Source organism: Argentina silus (assembly GCF_951799395.1).
Source record: "Argentina silus genome assembly, chromosome: 4".
NCBI classification, from domain to species: domain Eukaryota; kingdom Metazoa; phylum Chordata; class Actinopteri; order Argentiniformes; family Argentinidae; genus Argentina; species Argentina silus.
The window spans coordinates 938,592-965,076 of record NC_139658.1 but is presented as its reverse complement, the minus strand read 5'-3'; the positions used below and the strand labels follow the sequence as shown (position 1 = coordinate 965,076).

At 41.1% G+C, this 26,485-nt stretch overlaps 1 protein-coding gene across 5 annotated transcripts in view; it reads right to left on the bottom strand.

Annotated features, from left to right (window-relative positions):
- foxp1b (forkhead box P1b) overlaps positions 1-26,485 on the bottom strand; it is a 141,643-nt gene that overhangs the window by 82,099 nt on the left and 33,059 nt on the right. For 4 of the 5 annotated variants that reach the window (XM_083668297.1, XM_083668302.1, XM_083668301.1 and 1 more), the window contains exon 4: positions 13,556-13,622. The gene's annotated coding sequence lies outside the window, so the exon portion shown is untranslated. Of the gene's footprint in view, positions 1-13,555; positions 13,623-17,867; positions 17,911-26,485 lie in introns of those variants that run through there. The other variant, XM_083668298.1, reaches the window with a different exon arrangement.

Below are 26,485 nucleotides of genomic sequence, written 5' to 3'. Positions count from 1 at the left end.
TAAGGGATAACCGACCACTCACACCAGCAAACAAAGCGGCTATTTGTTTAATAACTGATTGCTGCCATGGCTACAGTAAACAGGAGGACCAGGGGGTTTGTGTTTATGAACAAACACATCTCCTTGCAGGACCAATTTAACATTAACCAGGTGGAATGATCAACAGATTTCCTAGGTGACACTCAGGGCAGGCCTAGTGTAAACAGGCTCAGCAAGGAGAAAGGGGCCAGGCTTTAGGGAATCAAGGTCGATGCAAATGCAGCCCAGCTAGAATAAACAGCCTCGGAGAAGTCAAGACAAACAAACACTCATTCTCCTGACATTTGAAGAAGCATTAGGGTGGTGTGTTACAGCTGCTGTCGGCCACCATGAATGTGAACGAGGTGGGTGTTGGTGGTGTGGCCAGGGTGAGGGTGTGGTGGGTTGAGTTGGTGAAGAGGGACCCAGCAAAACAGTGTCTTCACAACAACTCAGCAAGGAACTTGTAAAACAAGTTAAACATTTACCTCTTCCAATTATTCAGTAACTAGGGCTTGGAAACAACAAAAGATGTCTGAGGGCTTCTGAAGCTGCTCAGAACAACGTCAGAATAAGTTGAGAGAAAAGCAGGCAGGATGGTAGTCATTTGGACTGGATAGTTTGAGTGTCTAATCTAAATCTGTTTCTGAACAAAGAACATTGGTTTGACTTTGAGTCGAGCACACAGAGTTTGCTCTGACTGTGTGTTACTCCATTTGTTAGAGAAAATAATACACAATTCAAACAACAGGTAACGATTACAACAAGCATGCTAGAGAAATGAGTGTGGAAAACAACTTCAAGCTGCATGTCACCTTGGTTGAAATTTTCATGCATACAACAACTTTGCATCTGCTGAGCTAAACCCACTCTGTAAGGCCTTCCCACCCTGAGTGTTCAGTTTCCTGTCTCCACTCCCCTCCCAAACTAACTTTCATAGTCATTTCATTTAGGCCCCAAACCCATTTACCCCCATATAGTGAGGACAAAAAGACTGATCTGAGCGACCAAACACATATTTATAACACATTGAGAAGAATGTAATGGGATCCTCAAGCATGAAATCTAGATTCAAATGTATTACAACACCATGTACAGAGAAAAGGCCTTGACATCCCAGCGATGCTGAAGATGATGATTCATATGAATATGAAGCTATTATCACGCTACAAGCTCAGATAAATGAACAAAAAGAATGCTAACAGAAGGCAGCCACTCCAGTGGAGAAGCTAAGTAGATACTTAATTTCGGAAAATACACAAAACAGTTTGTCTCCATAGCATGAGACCATCCCATATACACCTATCGTACAGGCCTGCTGTGCATAGACAATGATGGAATGTGCCAAAGTAAGGCAGGGCACGGTATTTTTAGTACAACATCGGCCGACTGAGACTAAGTAAATAGAAAAGTCTAATGAGTTTAAAGCCGGTTGTACATGAATGGAATAGTAATTCAAAGATGTGGAGCCACTTTTAGGAATGGTTCACCACACATTCCTGAGCGACTCTCCTTCATTTGACTTTGATAATCTCACTCACATGCTGATTAACACTATAGCAAGAGGAAAGACATCGGGAGACGCGGCGCCACTTTTTGACCAGGCCCGATGCGTGGGAAAAGCAGGCCTTGCTTCCCTAAAACTCATCTTACCAATTAGACCTGTCAAACACACACGCCGAAAGAAAAACACAGACTTCAATCTCTCCGCATCCTATGGGATCTGCAAAAGCGCTTATTGTTTTAACATTACTTAAAGTGTGTCATATATTTTTAATCATTTTTACTAGAATTTATGCAAGGGCCATTCCCATGGGTGTGGAAATGTGGACTTGTGGAGAGGAAATGTGTCAGATGCATTTTCCTAGGGAAAGGAAGGTTAGCCTCTGCGAACTTGTCTAATTAATACTGTGGGCCTAAACCAAGTGAGGGCCATATTATTAGAAACATTGTCTTGGGGGGTAAACGTACCCAATTGCACACTGCTGCTGTGCATTGACATCTCCAAGCTGTGACTCTTGCTAATAACATTGTCTGAGAAAGTTGTTAGCAGTTTTGTATTGCACCTAAATGACTATGAGTTGTGGTAAACCAACATGGTTACACAACAATGAAGGTACCAAGAAAGTTAGCAAGAGGGAAGAGTCAATCTCTCTTTCACCCCACCACTCAAAAACATGGCTATCATCAACAGCAGAAACTCAAAGGGTCCAACCCCTGCTATTCTCACCAGAGATTCTGACCCCTGTTCAATATACCAGTTGTGTTAAATGTCTCACTTCTGAGTACAATAAACCACATGTGCTTGTCTCCCAGTCTTTTTGTTTGGAGTTAGTCACACAGAGATAAAGTTAAGCTATTGATTACTAGGCACAATCATTAACCTTTATACACAAATAATGGTAAGAAAATGCAATGCTCATTTAACTTCAATGGTTATCTTGTGTGAGTATAGAAACTTAATATTTAACTAGTGTTCAACAATTGTGAGGTACTCTCTGCAACATTTGCTAAATAATGGATACAGTTGCATTCTTTAAGTGGCTTGAACCAATATAATGCAGCACAGCAGTCATTAAGCCCAAGAGTGCTTACCACATGTCTGTATACAGAAATAGAGAAAATGTAGCAAATAATTTTTCTTAATGCCTTTAAATGAGCCAAGATGCAGATACATAATTCTGTGAGATGAGGACGTCAGTCCATTCAAGATTGTGTGGAAGTCCAATTGTGTGGAAAAATGCAGAAAAAGCAGTGTTATCTTGACGTTAACTACACAACATCCACGCAAGCACATTTGTTAATGGCCTCTTCCAACTGATTGGATAAGTTTATGGGTGGCCATTAACCAATGAGGACAAACGACAAAATACATTTTGGTGTCCCATTCATTGCTTTTGGCATGGGAGTGAACCGACCTCTGACCCCCTCCCACTGTCTCCTCAGGTGCTGTTCCTCCTAGACTCCACCGAGGTGGTTTGTGCCGAAGAAGCCTGTCATTATTTTAAAAGCTCTGCTTTCCAGAAAGAAGACACAGTGGGTTAAAAAGGAGGGGTACGTGCCTTCCATTAAGTAGTTAAATTGAAGGTAAAGGGCACCAGGCTAAATACCGAAAGACCTTGTATGAATCTCAGCGCTTTAATGGAATCAGTTTTTAACAACTCTTTTTCGTTAAATACAGCCCATGTCAGGAGGATGCGTCCCACTCATAAAGCAGCGCAATGACAATGTACAGTGGCACTAATACAAGGACATAGTTCATCATGACATTTTCTGCAATTCCCAACTGATTAGGGTCATTATGTTGGAGGTCTGATTTATGTTGTCATTTCCTCTCACCGATCCTGCATCAATGAATCTTAATGAATTGGTAAATAAGGGTGAAGATTACACTCTGTGACACCGAAACATTCCTCACCCTCAATGCCAGAGATTTATGTAGCCAATTAGAGACTAACAGAGAAAATTGGCTGGCAGAAAAATAATATTTTTTATGGTACAAAATGGAAGAGAGCATTCTTGATGAAGGGCAATTGTATTGTCAGTGTCCATAAAATATATCCCCTCCGACTTCAAAATACAAAGGAGCGACGGTATGAGCTGGACATGCTTTCAAGAAAAGACAAAAGAGAAAGTTTATAAACGTGAAACTGTGTACGGGTGTTTGTCTCTGAAATTAGCCTAAGACCTTGGCATTCACAATCGCACCCCTCATGTGTTTGATCAGCATAAATACACCTCTGTGTGACAAACATGTTTACCCTCTCAGAGCAAGCATCAGACAATGAGAGGCCATGAGGTGCAGCACCTTTTTCAAGAATAAAGACTTTTCTCTGCAGTATTAGATGAATGCCCTTTTATATCGACCTGAACAACATCACATCATTTGAATGCTATGAATGCATTACAGCAATATCACGATTGCCATTCTGTGTGATAAGGTAAATGGGTGTATGAAAAACATATACCGTCAGAAAAACACTTCCAGCAGCTATTCATATTTTTTTCAAAGGAGGAATATCAAAATACAATCAACCCTTTGAAGACATCTATGATGAACATGTAAGGGTAAAAGCATTCAGTATGATTGTAGGCTCAAACGATTCTTGGCAGCATCATTATTACAGCTTACTGTTTGTAATGCGTGTGGGGATTATTATTAAATATATATATTTTAAAGATGGACATTGGTAGGGGCAAAGAATATATATGTGTATCACCACAAAGAGTGAAAAGCACCTCTTACTTATTAATCCCAACATCTTAAAGGAACACTTAGAGCGATAATGAGGGCCTTTATATATTACATATTGTGACTAGATTTAGTGAGAGGAAGCAGCTCTCCACATCAAACAGGCTGCCCTGCTATTAGGCACAGGGCTGAGGGATGCTGTGTGAAAAGGAGTGGAAAATTAAAGCTGAAGCAGTGCAGGAAAGGGCTTAATTTACTGGCATGTACAGTATGCAAATGAGATTACTCCCAGCTTAACTGCATCATTTATGTCCATAATAACAGCATCATCATTACGGGGCTCAAATTAAATTACACCGTAATTAGCATATCAAAGTGATTGGTTAAAGTTTAAAACAAATACCCAATTTTGTTAATGAACATCTGTAATCACCGTGTAGACTCTCAATGAAAACATCCAAAACAAATATGTGTTTTGGGAGAAGGGGAGGAAGATCTCTCCCAGGCGACAGGTCTGTGTGTGTGTCGGGCAGGGGTGGGGGGAGGGAGATGTGTGTGTGTGTGGGGGGGGGGTCTTACCTGGCAGGCTCCACACACTCAGGTTACATTTCCCAAACTCTCAGTGATCAAAGATGCAATTTCCCACACTTGCCACTTCAGGAGCTCATCAATAAAATACTAATCATTTCACGCCTGATTCTGAGACTGAGAATGGGGCTGCAACCGAGGGCTTAAAGAAACTTCCATTTCAAAAAACACCTCCACTCTCACTGTCTGTCAGTTCAGACACACACACACACACACACACACACACACACACACACACACACACACACACACACACACACACACACACAGAGGTTTAACCATTGCCTCTCCTGCTTTCCCTCTGATAAACATGGTGAATATTAACACCGCGATCCCCCAGCCCCCACCCAGCAGTACCTATCTCTCCTCAGGACTCTGACACAAATCATGCACACCTTATTTATGTGCCCATGTCTGGAGGCAAAAGTCAGTCTGCATGTCATATTTCTCCTGTTTGATCCACTGCTTTTATACTTTCACGTCCCCACATTATTGATTTAATTCAGAATTTATGATGCACTACACGACTTACAAAGTGAATTCCGATGCCTTAAGTTTCCAACATAAGTCAATCTCACCTTTTTTACCCCCCCCCCCCCTCCCCCCATTCCCCCCATTCCCCCCATTCCCACAACCTTTTGTCCCCTTTGCCTTTGTCCACCCAACAAAAGAGGTAGCAGCTACCATATACAGTGTAGTGGTGTACACTATCAGAAACGGTCTCTCCAAAATGTAAAGAAGTGGCATTTTATTTTATTCATTGAGGAATCCATTAAAGGCCTTATTCCTTGGAAGTATGTAAATGATGTGCCTTTCAAGGTAGAGCTAGGGCAAATCCACTCCATCAGCTAATGACGGCGCTCATTACATGCAGAGAGGCTGGCTAATGAAGGCGCCGCGGCCGGCCGTTCCCTCGCCCAGCATAAAGCCCTATGAAATGCTAATATCTCACTTCTAATTAAAGGATACTAAGTCCAAATGCACCTTCACGGCCAGTAGCCGGCAACATACATTTTATTTTTCAACACTACACTACACCCAAAGATGTGCCTGAGCAAAATTCCATTAATTCATATTTAATACCCCCACTACTCTTGCATTCCTCTCTCTCTCTCTCTCTCTCTCTCTCTCTCTCTCTCTCTCTCTCTCTCTCTCTCTCTCTCTCTCTCTCTCTCTCTCTCTCTCTCTCTCTCTCTCTCTCTCTCTCTCTCTCTCTCTCTCTCTCTCTAGCTTCATATTGTGAGCAGGCAATCATTATGCTTCGTGAGACTACATTTTTTGCTTTTTTGGTTCACACACACACACACGTACACACATACACAGGCTTTGAGCACGTGTCATGGGGGAAAAGGTTGAAACATATTTTTTTTAAAAGCCAGTATCTCCTCTGCACCTGTATACGTTGACAATGTTTAGACATCTTTGGCCATAAATATGTTTCCAATAAAACATGCTGTTCTCTCAGAAACTGACCTTGAAGTCAGCAAACAACCTCCTCACAAAGTTCATTGAGGTCAGATAGGGAATACTATATTTCCCTCATATCAAAAAACAGTACAGTACTCCCTTACACTTATAAACATTCTGAAAATATTGGAACTACAATATGTGTTATCATTAAAAAGGAAAACCAGAGCACATTCATTCTTAGTGTTAAGAAAGTCAAGAAAGTAGGCTTATATCTGAACCATATATAATCATTTGCGATAAATGGCTCCCTGCCAGGGAGTGCACATTGTATTGCATCAATTATCAGTTACAACAATACAATGTCAAACAAAAATCAATCATACCGAAGCTAATTATTGAACCACTTCTTTCAGTCTTGTCGTGTTTTGAAATGTGTTCAACTCAACCACAAAAAATATGAAGCTTCACTTAATTGCTCAGAGCATACCAAAATACCTTCATTTTCATGTCTTCACCCCCATGCCCTGTCTGATGACTCCATTCACTGGGCACTATACAGTTCAGTACAATGAGAGTCAAGGCTCTCCATTCTATTCTTCAACTTTCTACTCTTCAACCCAATCTCACACTAAATATCATTAAATTTAAACCGTCAAAAGTAAGTAGGCAGTAGGCACATACTAAGGAAGAGGTAGAGCTGCGTCTCGTAACAGTGACAGTGAAAGTAAAACGGCAACTCAGTAAACCCAATAACTGAGACCAGGTGGTTATGGTTTACATCTTGAAATAACATTGTTTCATTTCATTTAGAAACCTCTGTTTAAAATCATGTGCAGACATAGCAAGTTTTAAACAAATTATATAATGACTTTGAAAAATGTCTATTCCCACTTTAACTATCAATACAACTCCAAAAAATATGTGTCCTTCACTTGCCCTTTGTTTTAAATGTATAATTAATAACCATTTCACTTTAGTCGCATTACATTTTCTTTTCTTTTCTAAAGGACCTAAAGAGGAGTGAAATGCATGTATTTAAAGGTCAGTGTTAAGATGTTATATCACATGACATCTGTTTGATCCGGCCGAAGTATTTTCCCATGGATTCTTACTCTCTGTCCTGTGTAAATCATGGAAGCTGACCTTCAACATTCCTTATGTCCCACCTTCCCATTCATCCACGGGCACATATAATACTGGGCAAATATCATAAACGTGAGGATTTTAGGATTGAGGTGAGGCTGCCAACATCTTCGACCAATCAGGGAAAAGAAAACCATGCATCTGTAATCGTGCATTTCCTTCTATTCGCCAACCACCAATAAGGGAATACGACAACAAGTATTGCTACTTGGCTGAGTAGGTTACAGAGTGTGATATCACATTTGGAATAAAATAAATGGGATTGTCCATCCCCCTCTAGGGGACTTCAACACACTCAACAAAGCTAACAGCCAGGTCTATCCTCTATCCAAAAACAACAACACCCACCACAACAAGAATGTAAAGTTCTGTTGTTTGTACCTCAGGACTCGACTCCACTAGTGTATGTGGTGATCTCATCATCAGAGTGGAGAATAAGAGGGCCTCTAGTGTCAGTGAGATGTCTCCAGTTCAAACGCAGTGGTGGAGCGGGGCAGGGCATGACCTGCAGCTGAACTGGCCTCTCTCTCTCTCTCTCTCTCCCTCTCTCTCTCTGCTGTAGAGACAACAGCCAGCCACTCTAAACACATCACTCTTATCCCCCCTGATAAATAACTAAACACCAGCAAACAGAGACACATCAGTCGGCCTCCACGCAGCTAACACACAGACAGGGACAGAGATGGATAGAAAGATAGAGAGAGAAATAGAGAAAGGGATAGAAAGAGAGAGAGAGAGAGAGAGAGAGAGAGAGAGAGAGAGTAAAAAGAGCAAGCACGAGAGACAGAAAGAGAGCGAGAGAGAGAGAAAGTGAGAGAGAGAGAGAGAGAAAGAGTGAGAGAGAGAGAGAGAGAGAGAGAGAGAGAAAGAGTGAGAGAGAGAGAGAAAGAGAAGGAGAGAGAGAGAGAGAGAGAGAGTAGGGGAGGTGGGGGTACATTGAGAGGGTATGATGGGTAACAGGGGAGAGTGGATAAATATCACACAGGAGCCTGAGCCAAGCACCATGGAAGGTTGAGCATTGTACGGCTGTGAAAGCTGGGCCTTTTTGCCGAGCTGTGACATTTGTTTCTTATTGTCTAAGTGGCAGTTAAAAGCATCTCCCTGCGAGGGCCCCTCGGCTCTGTGCTGGGCTGCTTTAACAGGGAGGTAACCATATTAGGACGTGCATGGTAAAGTAAACAATAACATAGTTGCAATGAGATGGAAATTTTTCAGCTAATGGTGTTTGTCATTCCTGTTTTCAGTCCTCCGAGCAGCTCTGTACTTTTTCTCCTCGGCCAGGGAGACTTTGTTTATGAAAACAACGTAGGAGCCAAGGCTGAAACCGGTGCAAAAACACAGTAAATAAATACATGTTTAAAAATGCCTTGGCGTTTCTTCTTCGATTACATTAAATAAACTCCCATTTTGAATGAAAAAGCTCTCCACTCGCTCTCAAAAAAGTTTGTGTGCATCTTTAACTGTCTAATCTTAATTCAACATTTTAAATATTTTAACATCCTAATTTATTTGACGATCCAACAAGGGGGAATCTAATTGGCAACGATGTATGACATGAATTAGAGCAGTTTGGGAACTTGCAGTTGAATAAAATAAAGGGAGATATTATTTGATATGTCTGGGTCGGAAGGTTCCATTTCTCCCTAATCTAAATGGCATGTAGAGCTATTTGAAAGTAATGTAACACTCATTCTACTTTCTGTCTCAGCGGTCACTTGTTCTCTTCTCCTTGCTCTCCCTTTTATTGGCTTGTCTAATGGTTGAGGTTAAAGAGAAGGCATGGCCATGTGTCAAAGTCTGGAAAACAATACCCATACTCAAGCCAATGCTTCATCAAACCATCCTAGCCCACTGCTAACTCAACACTGCACTATTACACAAACTTAAACTCCACTTACTACTTTCTAACAAGTAACCCAGCCCTGACAACCCTAGTCTAACAGTTAACCAAGTCCTATACAACCCAACTCTAACTGTACTGTACGGGTATCTTCCATACTCGTCACATGTCAACTTTCTTTGTTTAATACTCTCTCCCTCCTTACTCTCTCTCCAGCAGCCTTCCCAGCCCCTCTCTTAATCTCACACCAAAAATGCAAGCTTTTTATTTACATAGCGCTGAAGCCATTCCATTAAGTAGCCACACCAGGTACTTTATCCGTAAAAGGGATTTGTTTTCTCAAATAAATGGAGAGCACTGCCAGAGTGATATTGACCATGAAGTGAATTCAGCAATGTCAAAACGTCCAAATAAGAAACAACACTATCAACTCAACACAGGCACTTTTTGAATTATTCTTCCATAGTCACCACTCTCTGCACCTTTTCTGACTATGCAAATCCAGAAGGAGGCATCTCACCATAGAGCAAATGAGAGAACATTAATTTGATATTTTGTGACTGGGAAGAGGTAGCAGTTATCTTCTGCACCTTCAGTAATCAGACCACTCCATTTCTCCCTGCGTAAGAAATCAGACAGTGGAGCATTTTTTCTTCTTTTGGCTCAACTCCAAAAGTTTGGATTTTACATCAAACAATTACTACGAAGTAGAGATTGTCAGCTTTTGTCTTCAAATAAAAGCTGAGAATCCAAACTTTTGGAGTGTAAAACCGAAAGATGAAAAAATGATTTCAATATGGTGGTTTCTGGCTTTATTGTAAGATAAAGTCATTTAGCTGAGAATTTAAGTCTTACAATCTATCTATCTAACTGATTAATTCAAGTTCACCATTTCTTAAGCAGAAAAAGAGCAGGCCAAAGTCAGAACCTCACAAAATCCTGGAGAGATTTTACACTTTTGTGATTTTCTTTTCATCTCTCTGTAAGACAACTCATCTGCGGGTGGAATTTGCTTACTGCTGTCACCTCAGTCAATCTCGCACAAAGACTCTGTCACGTTAGCCGTCTGCACCTGGTAGCAGGCTGACATTATCAAAGGCTTCAGTCTCACAGAGGGAGCAGAATGTATACATCCATCAATATATGTTCCAAACCAAAAAAGACATGTCTGGATGATGCTGATAGAAAAATAGATTGAAAGTTGCCAAACACATTTTCCCCCAAAAGGTATTTTAAGTAGCTTCAAGATAACACATCTGATGATAACACTATCAGTACAATTCTTTTTACTTTACAAGTGAAGATAATTCACATGAAAGCGCTGGAGATGCAAGAAAAAAGAATATTGCTCTATTCAGTGACATACAGTACTGTATTCTGAACACAGCATACATTTACCTGTGCAACCTGTTTAACCAGACAATAAAGAGACCTAGTTATCTCGCAGAGCCCATTCTGATATCAACTGATGTGCTGTTCTGTGGAAACGGTGCATCTGATAGAGAGAGAAGACAGGGGGCATGTGAGACTGTTTAGGAGGCTCCATCATATCCTGTGATCTAGATAAACAAGAAAAAATAGACCCATTGTAGCTTCTTATGTTGGTCTCCATCGTAATGTCTTTGTACAGGTGATAACATTTCATTTTCATCGAGCTAGAGAAGCCTTGCAGCTATTTTGCCTGTCACTGTTTTTAACTACAGCAACCCAATCTCAGAGAGTTAGATTACGGTACTTACAGAGCATGAAAAACACAGTGACAAAACTGCTAGTGGCAGAAACGTTTAACTTTCTTGTTAGCAATCTCCCCCATGTGGCACTTTAGCAACAGCAAGTTGTTTATTATGTTCCGAGCTCGGCAAAAGCGATTAAAGGAACTCTTAAGAATCAAGGCGTTATAAATGCATGGAAACACAGCCAGCTGTAAATGCCACATAATTAGAAGCTTACCAACCCTAATACTAATACATGGCCATTTTCAGCTTGATGCTGATATAAATAAATTACTTTTTTAAAGAAAGCAATAAATGCAGTCAAGAGAACTATTACAAGAGTTCTTTTCTTCCCAACATAACTCTGCATGCAACCTTTTTTTGGTCTAACTCATGAATTCACTTGTTTATTCTCAATTCAAAAAAATACAAGCAACCAACTGTTTGTATGATATGTTCTTTCCTCTGTTTTATGGATTCATGGAATTCAAATGCAGTTCAAGTGGAGACCAGAGCATTTAGAAGTCATCTAAACAGCAACACTCTCTACTTCTGAGGGAGAAATTCTTCCTTCATCTTTTCAGTTGAACGTCATCAAATCTGGAGGGATTGGGGAGAAAAAAAAACTAAGACCCGCATGGAGTATGCTCTGATCCCAACACTATTCAGCAGGAAGAATTTGTCTCATCATAATTTAACTATCCTGCCAAGAACCATCCATATTGAAATCAAGTCTTTTGTCTGGCAGCTTTAATTCTTAATCCATAAACAAATAAAGACAAGAAGGGCATGTACATATACACATAAGTTAACACACATGCGCACACACACCACACACACCGCACACGCATACGCACACACACACACACACACACACACACACACACACACACACACACACACACACACACACACACACACACACACACACACTGACTTTTCTCATTCTGAAATAACAGGAGCAGCTCATCCGTATTAAATTCTATTGCACTTCAAAACAGCTTTAAAGACTGAAGCATGTTAATCGTATAAGCTGCCACAGGGATTTCTGCATTAGCAATGCAATCAAAATCGCATTTGAAAGTTGTGTCAATAATTAGACTGATTTTGGCACATTAACATTAATTACAAAATCATTTGAAAGATTTCAGGCTGATCTTACATCTGGAGTCAGCAGCTGTGGGCGTGGAGAGGACCTGTTTCCTAAGACTATGCAGAGAATGCGATCAAGGTAAATGCCCTTCAGTCTCTGGATGTCTGTTTTACAAATGAAGAGGTGATTGAATGGATTTAAACAGGGGTATGGCTGGTTAGCAGGAGGTGGTGGTGAGAGCAGTCAGGATACTCACTTCCTCCTCCGATAAGAGAGAAACATACAGCCTTATTGAAATACTTCAGCCCACACAACAGATAAGTGTTACTGTACATGTGTGACATATACAGTTAGTGGCCTGTTGAAATCAACAGAAGAACATTTCCGGCTATCCGTGAACCTATTGCCCTTCCAAACCACGCTGTTGTCTCTCAATTTCCACAAACACAAAATACTGTGTCCACAAGCACAATGTTGTAACATTGTCACAGACTATAAGATCTGAAGTTAGTCACCTCACTTCTACTTAGTGTTGGCTCAGCAACACAGTGATGGGGAGTGAGGATCAGCCATCTGTATGTCACAACATAAAAGACAATGGGATGGAAGTAGTTTACCATCTCTCTGTTAGGAGCCTAGTAAACTTGCAGAGGTTTACACCAGTGCCTTTGGCTGCCAGCTCAGGGGGCTGGGAAGGTAAAGCTCATCACTGACTGCCTGACTTTGAGACAGAACTCAACACTCTGCTCCTCTGAAGCCCAGAGCTCCGGGCTTGTTAACACCCCTACCCCACCCCACTGGATCACTCCATACTGGCTGATCACATCCCGGGGACCCAGCACTTGGAGATATGGACAGGGGTGTGAGGAGCATATACACATCCACCAAGAAAGGGAACTAACTGGTGAAAAGTACAAAATCAGTGGATATCTTTAATCACATACATTACGTACAGGCCTACATTGTATTTGTATTGTACTTTGTACTGTCTAATTATTATTATTATTATTTTTTTTTTTTTACCAGAAACCTTGAAATAACGCAGCATTAAACTGGGCTGGTTAAACGTAATGAGGGAGCAGTGTAAGATATTGTAAACAAGGGAGGAGAAATTATGTTCCTATTTTAGGTAGAATGGCCCTAAGGGAACCAATAAACATTTACTGCACATACGTAAATATATATGTATATACCTACTAGCCTATACTTGCACTAACATAATGCAAGTCATATCTGATATATCTACAGTCAAGTCCATTTTACTGTACGCTCCAAACCTCATTGCTTACAGTACAAAAGCTGTATAACATAAACTCTGAAATAAAAAAATAAAAAACATCCAGTGACCATAGACTCATCATTCCACGGTCATGATGAGAAATGTCAACATTTAACATTCGCAATGTAGATTATCAAATGTTTGACAGTAAACCTTCAAAACAAGGACTTTTTTCACAAATCGTACAAACAAGGCTACATCTAGTTATTTATTAAACCAATTGGATACAACATTCACCCTAACATTGAGATTGGAGTCTAATGAATAATCGTGTGTTTACCTTCTACAAGGACTTGCTTGTTTAAAGCAATCTTCAGTTCCAGCTTTCTGACTTCAGCCTCCTTGCCCTGTGGACAGAAGACAGGAGAATTAGAAGTTGTTATTAAATAATTACTGCCATTGATTACAGCACCTGTCTCCAGCAAGTACCACAACAGCACCATAGAGAGCAAAAAGACAAATTCAATGTATATTAGAAATGCTTACAGTATGAAGCCTCTCAGCTGTTACTACTGCTATTGATCCAGAGACACAAATCATGGGTTTAACACACGTAGTCTAAGTGATTATCAAGAGGCAATCCATTTCATCACTCCTTCTACATGTTGTTGTTTTCTTTTGTCTTTCTTTATTATAGAACCAGCATTCATTCTCTCTCTCTCTCCCTCTCCCTCTCTCTCTCCCTCTCTCCCCCTCTCTCTCTCCCTCTCTCCCTCTCTGTCTCCCTCTCTCTCCCTCTCCCTCCTCTCTCTTTCACACTTTGCTATCCTATCCTAGCCGCATTGTCAACCACATCTTTACATGTCCATCTGTTTGATAAGCGGAGCCATTCACTGTCCCCATGACAGATGATAAAATGAACAATGGAGCTGTTAAATGAAAATGAAAAGTTTATTTGCAAGACAAAAAACATTTTATATCCCTCACGCCAGATGCCTCTATCACAAATATGTCAAAGATTGCCCCACCTGGTGGTAGAGTACACCTGTCCTATCCTCTCTAGAATTCTACACTGTTCAGGTATGCTACTCTGCATGCACTGTGCACCCGAAACTGAGCACTCAACCCCGAAAAAGAAAGAAAAACATATACAATCGTATTTTTATGGTAAACTGAAAAGTGACTATGGGGCAATATCTCAGGAGCATTTGAATAAAAGCATTAAAGCATATCCAAATATGAAAAAATACCAACTCTCTCACACTGTTCCTTTGTGCAGTTCACATTTGGCAGTCAAAACAGTGGCCAGGCATTTCTGCAGGTCTAAAGTGTTTATCTAAAGCAGACTGCGCATAGATAAAACACACAAGCCCGCCTTGCCCAGTAGCATTAATTATCTGTAAAATGCCCTTGTTGAAAACACAAGTCAACATTAAACTCACTTTGAACTCTATGAGGGTCAAAAATCAGCGAAAATTGACTATTCCCACACATCTCTCCTATTATTCTGATTCATTACACTTCAATTAACATATCATCAATGACATCGTAAATCAATAGTGAGTGGTGACAAATGACAGATATTTTCAGTTTCAAACTACTAAACATCATTAATCCCTATCACCTGAAAAGGCCATGGGAACTAAATGAGTTTACCCAATGCATAACATCCATTTAGATAAATGTTCCATCACTTTAATGGTGGAAAATTTGTATTGGGAGGGAAAAAAAGAAACAACAGAGCTCCAATAGCAGCTGTGTGCCTTTTCTCTTCGCAATATAATGTGAATCTTGTAATACCTAAATAGATAATTGTCTCAATTTCAAACTGCATGTGGCTGTGATACTGCCGTTTAGAGCGACGGGGGTGCAGAGAGCTCGGGGTGTGGATAAACAAGCACACGCTGCTCTGCCCAGTCGGAGGAGCAGAGCCCATCACACACTCCCACATTGAGATTTGAGGGAACAGAATAACTCTTGGTTGAGATGATTACCTACCTAGGTGGGTTATGTGCACACTCAGTGAGTGGGCCTGGCTAAGAAAATGAATCAAAGTGCAACCATTTCCAAAGACAAAGGAAATGGAAGTGCATCTTGTAATGCTTCCTGCCAAAGTGTTGAGCAGATGGGTATGTTGTATGAGGAGGAAAAACAGGACAACAAAGGTGCTCTTCATGGGGGTTCTTAGGCTTATCATGTGCATTGGCAAGACACAGAGACTTCACTTATGTTCATCTATAGGCTGAGATGATCCCACAATCTTTGTCGATTCTGTTCCTATGGTGTTTACCAATACAAACGATAACCTAACCTGATTCTTGCTCTTGATTATGAAATGTACGCAAATATAAAGTATTTCACGAGAAATGTGTAACACTGGGTAATCATCAGCATATTTGTTATCCTTGGTTCCAACGATCTGAGTGATATGGCTGTGAGTTGGAATGATGAACAAAGACTCATTTCATTCTGTGTGCAAAACTGTGAAGTGGCTCCCCTATTCGTGAGGAGGTCACTGCTTCACAATATGCTCTCATGTTGAAGGTATGTTATCAGCGCCTCTGGCTTTGTTGCAGGATCGCATGTTCAAAATATGAATTAATACTCCTCCACTGAAACGCACCCAATCCCAACAATAGGGCCCACATCCACTCTGGACAGCTCTTCAGCCCCTCTAATGGACAGGCTCTCCACTCTCTTCACGCCGCTCTGACAAAAAGAAGAGGCCATGAATATTTACCACAAAGTAAAGTTATTCCATTAATTACTCTGAGCATGCTTAATACGATATCTGTGGCTACTTCTGTGGCGGCTCGTTAATGAACTTTCACACGTCATTACCATATTAATTAATGCTCAACTCGATGGCTGTCAATAGGACGTGCCAGAGTTGTCTCGCTGTCCTTAAAGCAGTATGTTTCGATCACTTAGTGACGCGAGCCCTATCTGCCTCGATCTACTGTATCCATTTATCATAGCGTAAACGGGACAGCATATATGAAAAGAAAAGGTGGTATTGGTTTTACATTCCTCCTTCAGTGTGGATGGGTGGTGGATGAGAATTAAAAGCTTCGTGAAAAGAAGAAGAGGGCGTACTTTACAGCAGGATAGGCTAAGCAGAGTCAGTGATATCTATATTCAGGTCATTAATGTTTGTTTTTAGGGTGTGTGCAGGAGACTTTCCAAGTCACTGTCTGTGTTCTGAAACACAGGAAAATCTAAGGCATGACTCATTCTGAAACAAATGCAGCTGTTTACATGTGATTTTCGAAGGGGCTGACAACACAGTATTTTCTTCTTTTTCTTTTTAAGCTTTATTAAGACAGACTGATTCAATGAAAACATAACTGTGTCTCGTAAAAAAAGAGCTTCAAGAAAATCAAGTGCATTTTCTCTTTCAACACGATTGGCAGGATTCTGGCACTCTGGCATTATATTGCACACCCACATACAGCCTGTAAACAACAGCACTTTCTGACACGCAAACAGGCTCAAACCCCACCAATTAAACCCAACTTCGCTCAAACCATTTTCGAGAGCCTTTTCTTTTTTTTTTAAGCTGAAAAGGCAACAGTGCAGTCTGCTGAATGTCAGCCTGTCTGATCCCAGAGATTCTCTGGACCTGCCCTCACGTTCTGCTGAGCTAAGAACAAAGTGCACAGAGTACACAGAGAGAGCTTTGCCGCCTTAATACCAAGGAAGTGGAATTTCACTCCTAACCCAAAACAAACAAGGCAGCGCATTTCTTTACACTATTTAAATGTTAACAGAGCTCTTTGAATAGAGCATTCCCTTCCTCTGGATACCCAAATCACTTCACCCTGCGTCTATACAAAGTCTAATCTACTGATCCATGAAGCAAACATCTGAGAAACTAACTTTGTAGTTTGGTTCTCCTTCTATTGAGAAGTTACAGCTGGGACCGAAGAGAGAGGGAGTGCATGTTGGACCCATGAGTTGCACACAGTCCCACTCCAAGCACATGAAAATACAACAGGGCAGACAGGGAAGTGCACGCCACACACACACACACACTCACACACACGGCTAACCTACAGCCAGATTATGCAATGCTATTTTTACGGCCAATTCCTTTCCACCCTGTCGAACAGGAGGACTGTCAATTCTCTCCAGCGATATCACGTTTCCACTCTCCCCAGCCTCTGCTCTGCCCTGCTCCTCTCCCGCCGCAGATCCTGTGTGCTATTAATATCAATAACCCACAGATTCCATTTCCCCGGACAAAGACGGAGGGCGAGCGAGAGAGAAACGAGTGAGGGAGGAACTGAAACCCTCACCCATCACAGCACATTCACCACTTACTATCACCCTACTGGACTAGAGAACTGGAGCAGCGCAGACACACACACACACTCAGTTTAGTAAAGTTCGCACAATGCTAGTCTTTTCATTGTGAACACAGCCAGGCAGCCCTTGAGACTGGAGCCTCCAGTCTAAACCCTAAACCTCCAGTAGTAACTTCAGATCTACAGTGGAACACTACTCTACCTACAGTACGGTACGGTACAGTCCGCCACTTACAGAACACACCTACAGCACGCACACATACACACACCGGCATGTTCCCATAAAAGGCAAAAGAAGAGGAGGAGGAGAAGAAAAAATAACAATTAAAATCTTTACTGACTTACCCATGAACAGACAGACTGAGTTTCATTACATTAATGAAACATTCATGCAGATTCCCCCACAGGATTAACAAGAATTGTATTTGCAAATCCACTTCTCAAAGAGAGGAGAAGCTGCCAGTGGTAGTAGGCTAGTAGCAGTAGAAGTAGTGGTGGTAGTTGTGTGTGAGAGAGCTGGAGCCCTGACTGCAGTGTTCAGAGGGACTGGAGGTATGTGGTCTAAACACAACAAAAGCCAGTGCCTTGCTCCAGATTAAATATGCAGGAAGAGGCCCCTTTGCATAAACACAAACACTCAGCAAATGAAGGACTGGCACAGAGCAGACGCCTGCTGAGAGCCCTACCTGTCCTGGGCTCTTTTAATTAGACAAGAGCAAGCAGAACAAATGAACATCACAACGGTCACACACAAGCCAGAACAGAAAACAATCACTATCGTCCTCAGTGTTAGTTACAAGAGTGTTCAAAGTTTGTTGCAAAGACAAAGACTGCACACATATAAAACATCAAACACATGACTACAGTACAGTGTTGATACTGTTTTATGATAGTTTTCACAATTATTATCTTCACAGTTCTTCTTCAAAATTCTGTTCACTTAATTTGTATACTTTGATTTAATACATATTTTTCAGTTGTAGACATTTGCAGCTACTTGAGTAAGAATCAAGCTAGATTAAGCAATACATTTTGAGTCATCCTTTACCATCAAACCAAACATCATACAACATATAGTTTAAATTTCACAAATGTGATATAGGATATCATAGACAATTCAAAAGGCTCCATCCATTAACTAATATATTTTTTGGGAGGTGAATATTCTTTCAATTCTGTCCATTAAAAGTATTAAACTAAACCCCTTCATTCATTCCCATATCTGCTTCCTGCAATTCAATGGACACCTCCTAGTGGATACTTAGAAAATAAAGCCTGAGCCTCAATAGCCAGAAAAAAAACGTGATTTAGAACAGCTAGCATAGAACAGCTAGCATAGTCCAGCTCTTACAGTATTACAGACCCTCTCTCTTTCTAGCTCTCCCTTCCTTCATCCCTCTATCTCTCCCTCCCTCTCTCTCTCCCTCCCTCTTACTCTTTCTGTCTCTCTATCCCCCTCTTTTGGGGTATGAATGCAGAAACTCACGACGGTGCGAGACTCCTGGAGAGAGCGGCTGCCTAGATCTGCCAGGCGTCATGACTAAAACTTCAAGTGAACCAAAGAGAACGGGAGCCGAGCCCCGAAGAAAATCTGGAGCCCAGCTTTAGATGCTGAGTGACACATACTGATGTGCCCAGTCAAAGATGTCATTTTCATGCAAACCCCTCTCCAATGGAGCAGGGGGAGAGACAGAAAGGGAGGAAGGAGGGGGGGCAGACACTGGGCTGGGGAGGGTGTAAGGAGGAGAAAGAGAGGGAAGGAGGTAGAGAGAGAGTGGTGAGAGAGAGATAGGGGAGAGAGTAAGAGAAAGAGAGAGGGGGGGTGAGGGAAGGAGAGAGAGAGAGAGAGAGAGAGAGAGAGAGCGGAGAGCAGAAATGAGACCTCTGGAAAATAAACAGGGTGTAGGGTTTCAAAGGCAGGGGGACACAGGCATTCCATTGTTCAAGCCAATTATCAGTGGAAAATAATAACAACAGATGGATCCAGCGCGGCCAACTTGTGCCGGAGCGCCCCGGTGCTGGAGAACAGATGATGAAATGTGAGAGTGGTGTCGGGGGAGGAGGGACTGCCCTACAGTCGCACAGCCCCACACACCAGATGTGAACTTCCACAAGGACAGTTAAATATGTGCTCTCTGGCCGCCACTTGTGCTCACACGGCTAAGAGATACCAGAACGATGGCTGGTTCCACACCTCCATATACATAGAGATATGTCTCCTTGGGCATCGGGAGTCAATTGATACATATGGCTTCTGTGTTTTTCATAATAAATTCAAATATGTACCTTTGTTTCCTATCTAACACTGAAGGGTCATTTACAAAGAGCTACCACATGGTAGTCTCTGTTGGATAGGCATTAGGGAACAGTAGTTGGGGCCTGTGTATTTACCTGTGTTTCTTTAACTCTGCATGGAGTTATTGGAATAGAGATTTATTAATTTTTTTGCTCACATCCCAAATGACCTGGGGTCAGTTTCCCGAAAGCTTCTTAGCTTGGATCTTGGATCTTAAGTGGATCTCTTTATCTCTTTTGACAATCCAGGCCCTCTCCTCTCCTGGACCAACAAAGTTCTTCATTTAATGAATTTTGTTCTTTCACACACATAAGATTGACCTGCAAACATAGATTTTACAATTGCTTCTCTCTCGCGGCTTTGGGGCTGGGTTGTTAGTAAAAAATGAAGTACTACTTAAGCTACAAAGCTTTAGGAAAACTCACCCCTGTTGTGTTGTTTTTATTTGATGTTTTCCTGTATTCCTACACATTGAGTGCAGCGATACCACCAGACACTGGCGCTGGTTAGAGACCTCATTGACTCTTGCTCTAGTGATAGATCCCTCATATCTGCTTTAGACTGACAGGCGAGAAGAGGGCTCCAATCTTAAAACAAAACCAATCCTCAATGTGCCTTGTCAAGGGTGGGAGATGTCTGCAGATAGCAGCTCAAAAGATCTGCCCTTCCTTTCAGAAGAAAAGAGAAGTTTTCGTTTCATTAACTCAAGACTAAAGCGTAATTATCTCCCTATAGACCTAATTCACCAGCAGAAGGATAATAGAACAGAAAGCAGTTTCCAGTTCAGTCATTAAAGTTTTTTGTTGTTTTTTTTTCCTTCTCTCCCTTTTGATGAGAGTATCAAATAATGGCAACAGATCGTAGGGCACAAGAAAAATCCCGTTTTCAAACATGTCTGTTGTGGAGCATGAAAGCACAAATGCTGTCTAGTTTAAATGTCCAACTTTCCACTAAAATGGATGTCTTTGCTTCAGTCCACCATCTCTGGCCTTTATCTGGCCTCTATACTGACTGAGGTGACAGAAGGCAGAGGATGTGGCAACCAGAGGGAGCTGCCCACTGTCTGTCTATTCAGAGAGGCAGATCACTGGAGAGTGAGTGTAATGAACCAAAATTAGGTTGAGCACAAACAGAGCATTTTATAATTGTATATAATATTTTAAACGACTAACAGTGCTTGAAGGTGCTTGTAATACTATCCCCAGAATGATGAATCCCTCAAGGATTCCACAAAAGAAGAAGAAAAAAATTAAAAACTTGCCTAGATTTAATTAGCTTATAAAAAATAATTGCCATTAGCAAATCTCATGGAAGGGGTTGAGGCGTTTGCTGCAAAACGTCTTATTTTGGTACGGCGTGAAGACAAAGGGTTTTCAAACAGAAACTTGCAGGCCAGCAGCCGTTTTGTACACTGACACCGAGGGCGAGTTAATTAGACTATTGTCATTTTAATCAGGACAGCTCAGCGGCCATCCCTTCCTAAAAGAGCCAGTGGACTTTAAACGGCTGAGGGAGTTCTATGTGCATGCGTCAGGGCCCGGGGTCTCACACAGCTATGGGTTACAGAGTATGTGCTGGTTCTCTCACACGCTCAGAACATTAATGAGCCGGAGACACACCAAGGAAACAAAGGCGCCTGGAGTATCACCAGGGGAAACTACTCGCCTTTGCTCTGCTCATGTCTCTGTTCATTTGAAAATAATTTAAATATCAAATATTTGAAATAATTTGCTTCTCCCTAGCTATCAGATTTTGAATAGTGAGTCTTTCATGTTTTCTTTATTATGCTCTCTCAACTGACATTAACATTTAAAACATCATTAATGTAACCATATTTTTCAAGGTGCTTATCATTATAGTTACAGTAATGGTTTATTTTTTTTCAGATTTACATATTTTATTTCTACAATGGGACAATTGTAAGAACAAACTAAAGACCTCTAAGAATATATCAAATCTGCTGAATATGAGTAATCTTTTTTTTTACGGATGAATCAAAACAGACAAAATAGCACAGTAGATTAAACTTCTCTGAAGTCATTGGTTAATATTCCAACCAACACTCAAAAAAAAAAATCTAAGAAGCTGGAATATGTTTTTTATTAACAATATTGTTCAACCAACTCTAATCTCAGTTTGTACACCTAGTGGCCCTGCTGTGGTGGGGTGGGGTTTTAGCTGGGCAACATGGATCTCAATGGAGCTCTGTCAGTCAGTGACAGTAAAGTGGGACTGACCCAACTTAGGGAAATTAAACATCTTTACAACTTTCCCAGACAAAAATTCAACTCATGAATGAATGACTATGTCATTGGTTTGAGCCCTGAGCTGGATCAACCGTTGACACTGGTCAGACCAGATGCTCAGAGTCAACCACTAAAATCTATTTCAAATTCAATAACATCAGTCAGTCAGTCCCTACAGACTTGACTTGTGACTGCGTTTTCCTATGTCTGTTTATGATTATATTCATAGGTCTGTAAGTTCATTGTTTCCAACATTGATCATGAATATTTCACAGATTGTTAATATTAATTTGATCAGAACTTAACTTAACTTCGTTCAATAATTCAACACACACAAATGAATAATTCAATAAAAAGAATGATCAGCAATTTTGAAGGGGAAGCCGAAGAGAGACATCCAATAGCTTAATGTGGAAAAATGAAACTAGAAAGTTTCACACTACTAAAAACCCAGTGGGGATATTGTAAGTTGCTTTACAAATGACAGGCAACTAGTGGTGTACTGGTGGTATGCCAAGCTAACAAACCAGCAAAGACAACAAACCACCGGTCCCAAAACATTGTTTTAAATCAATCACCTAATTACCATGGAAACCTTGGAGAAAATGTCCCGATTTAAACTGCTCTTTGAGATCTGGAATCAAAACATGCCTGCCAGGATTGACCAAGGCAATTGAAAACAACAGGTTGTTGTGTCCACTGAGGTGTATATGCAGAGATAAAGGAAGGCAGAAGCAGTAAAGCCGTGTTCGGGTAAAATCTCTGTGTTCCTCAAGTTCTTCTGTGAGAGCTTTACAGGGATTAGATGAAAAAACTAAGGCCTAATCTTTATTTGACAGGATAGCCAATCTCTGGCTCACTGGTCACTCTTCAATGTAGGCCTCTCTCTCTCTTTCTCGCTCGCTCTCAGTTCTAGCACCAGTAATATAGCTCCTTCACATACCCACATCCCAGTCCTGTTTTAAAACCACATTTACACTGATTATCATACAATGTATGAGCTCTGTATCACATTATCATATACAATCATTTAATGTTATATTTCGGTGAGCAATGTAGCCTCGTGCAAGAGATAAAACTACAGCAACTCTCTGAATTACTCAATATTGGGTCACAGTCATACGTGGCTACATCCTGGTGGCCATTTTCTTTTCTAATCTCTTTTTTCTGTGTCTCTGCAGTACCTGATTGGAAATATTAAAAATACCAATTTCCATGTGTGGTTTAATGACAGATGAAAAGAGATATTTCAGGGAGATGTAGAGTCAAGACCGATAACCAATTAATCAAACTGCTGGACAATGACACTGACTAAATTTAAACACAAGAGAAAAGGGGGTCTTTCCTTAAATTAAATTATTCATTACTGGGCTGTTATTACGTAGCATATAGAATTAAAAAATTGCTGATTCCACTTAATTACAGTTTGCGTTGCTACTTGCTACAGATGTCACAGCTTGCACTGGCAATCTTTCACAATGTTTAACCCTGTCAAATAGTGGAGGGGTCCTTCTCACTCTCCTCCCCCCCCCACCCCCTCCACCCCCCCGTCTGTCCTCTCTATGCCTGACCTACAAGCTCATTCCCACGCTGACTAGAGAGGAGAGGTAGAGAGGCTGCTTGTTGAGTGTAAAACATATATTAGAGAGAGAGAGAGAGAGAGAGAGAGAGAGAGAGAGAGAGAGAGAGAGTGGAGTATTCAAACAAACAAATCTACAGTGATGACACAATGGCATCTGTTATGTTGGAATGTGAGGAGAAAGTATTACGCTTGAGCCTAAAGAATGTTTTACACTGTGGAATTGAGTATACCCTCCAGACAAGCAAAGCAAGGCATTCCAAAACATTTGATCCCTTGGATAAATAGGAAAAATCTGCAACATTTCCAAAGTTGGCTGTTTTGGTATTAAAGAATATAGTATACTGTACAAGATACTTTTGATATTACTATAGTAAGTATACAATAGGACTATAGCTACTTTTGATATTATTGTACACATTGTAATGTGAATATATCAATGGATCATTTTGCCTACAACAGGCAGACAAAAGGTTTGTTTGCGTGCCACTCACTGTATTCCCACTCTCTCATCCTCATGCCATTTCTGTGGAACGGTAATAAACAGAACTGGTATGCAAATCCCCAGAGCCATGTAGCATTAAATTGTTTTGTTCCAATATTTGAATATTGAAATAACATATTTTAGATCTAGATATTCCATTCTAATTTCCATATGTGTGAACAGTAGTTGAGAACGGACAGATAGCAGGGTGAATTCTTCACATCTGGACCTGAACAGTGGAAATTAGAAATCATTCTCATTTTTCATTTTCTATTCCTCTAATACATCCATGTTATCTAAATGCAAGTTCCACCTGCCTCCTAACTGCTGCCTATGTGGTCCATCTGACAGCCAGTGAGGTGACAGACGTATGGATCACCCATGTTCATGCCACAACCAAATTGGAATCGCCGATAATACTGTATTTACATAGCGTTGTTGCAAGGCGTGATTATTATCGAGAAAACTTCCCCCCCCACGCTATGACGAAAAGTTTGGCAGTGAGGTACATAACTTACCACAGGTTACAGCAAAGCCAGGGAAAATAGCTCAATTACACACATGAATATACACAATCATGTGGCTGCAGAGTGGTAAACAGATGCAAGCTGACAGTCTCTAGTAAGTGATCAGTCAAACAGCTGTCGGCGTGCCTTCCCTCATCCACTTGCTAAGATGATGTATTCCTGTTCCTCCCCCTCAGTTACACACAGGCCCACACAATTTGCTTACAGGGCAGTGGAGATCAGCAGATTAAGCTGCAGAAGATATCATTAACGTCCCTACTATCGCCCAACGTTGGTTGCACTTTTACTGCAGTCGAACAGAGCAAAAGGTTTTGCATACAGTAACCAGAGTGTGGCTATGGTCTCTTCCTCACAGAGCACTTCAGTCTTTCAATCTGATGCTAGCCCCTTCCACTTGTTCAATGCATCGCTTTAATAAAACCGTGTGCAGTGGGACACGATTCAAAATAACACGGCACAGTACTTACAGTGACAGAAAAGAAAAGATGTGTATGTTGACAAGAATTCTGTTTCGGGAACACTGTATATCTGTCCTCATGCCCAGTGGTACAGCATGGTATACTCAAGAAGATGTGCCCCTTGGCTGTTGTCTCATTGGTACCATACCTCATACAGTAGGATTGATATGAACGTTGTGCATGTATATCTGATCAGAGCCGCAGTCCAGAGCTCAGATGTGAGAGTGACTGTGGGTGTCAGAGCGGCCTATGAACAGGCCTGTCCTCTCTCAGACAGGAAGCTGGGAGCAGTACTGGCACTGCCTCGCCTCGTCTCGTCTGCCAGCAGTGCTCACTTCACAGGAGCCATGTCTGACGGCATGCACTATGCTGGATGGCTGCTTTGATTCCAGGCAGTGTGACACATCTGTTGCGTGTCACTTTGTGTGTCGTACATGTCTGCGAGCCAGACGCGACTCGAGCAGCACACGACTCATCCCTCTACGTGTTTACAAACAGTGCTGCTGCACCACAAACAGGGCTGGATCTGTGCCAAAAGACCTGCATGTCCACAGTCAAGGAGGTCAGGAGGTGGGACACGGCGCTACCTGTACAACTACTGTACTGACACACACACACACACACACACACACACACACACTGTGTGGTCAGTCTTAAATGAAAAAAAGGTTTTCAACCTTTCTAATAGGCCTAAACAGTATTATAACCCTGAGAAATGTAGCCTGAGGAGAAAAATGTATTGAACATATTCACTTAACCTTACTTTAAGAACTGCTCAACATTGTCATACGTTTATATAAGAAAATCAATTACTCCCCACTGATGTCTATCGAAGGAATACTTTCATGCTCTAAATCAAATCTCTATCAAGGGTATTTTCTTTACAATGTACTTTTTATGGGGCTTTTTAAGTGCTTTTACAAAAGTGCCAAAATAAAGGCTTTTTCACTCAAGACTTACATTGTCAGCTCCAACACATAGATGACCATTGCTAATTGGATATTCCCCTTTACAGTACGTCTATGAAGTACACATGCAATATCAGCGAAAATCAAATGAAATTATTTCTCATCACCTCCCTGCATTTAAGGGAAGACCAGCACTAAAGAGCCTGAGAAGTAGTTATTAATGGCATGGTTTCAGAAGCTTGGTGTTCATGCATTCATAAGTGCTTCATTTCTGTGTCCTTGTCTTTGCAATCAATATTCAAAAGTGGCTGGTAATTGCAAGTTTAGGATTTATTTGCATGCAAAGGATTATCGTTGTCATCTTCATCTAAAAGCTGGCTGAGGAAGTGCCATCAGTGAGCTTTGTTTCCATTGTTGCTGTGTTATCTTTTATTAATGTGTTGAATGTTTATAATATTAAAAAGT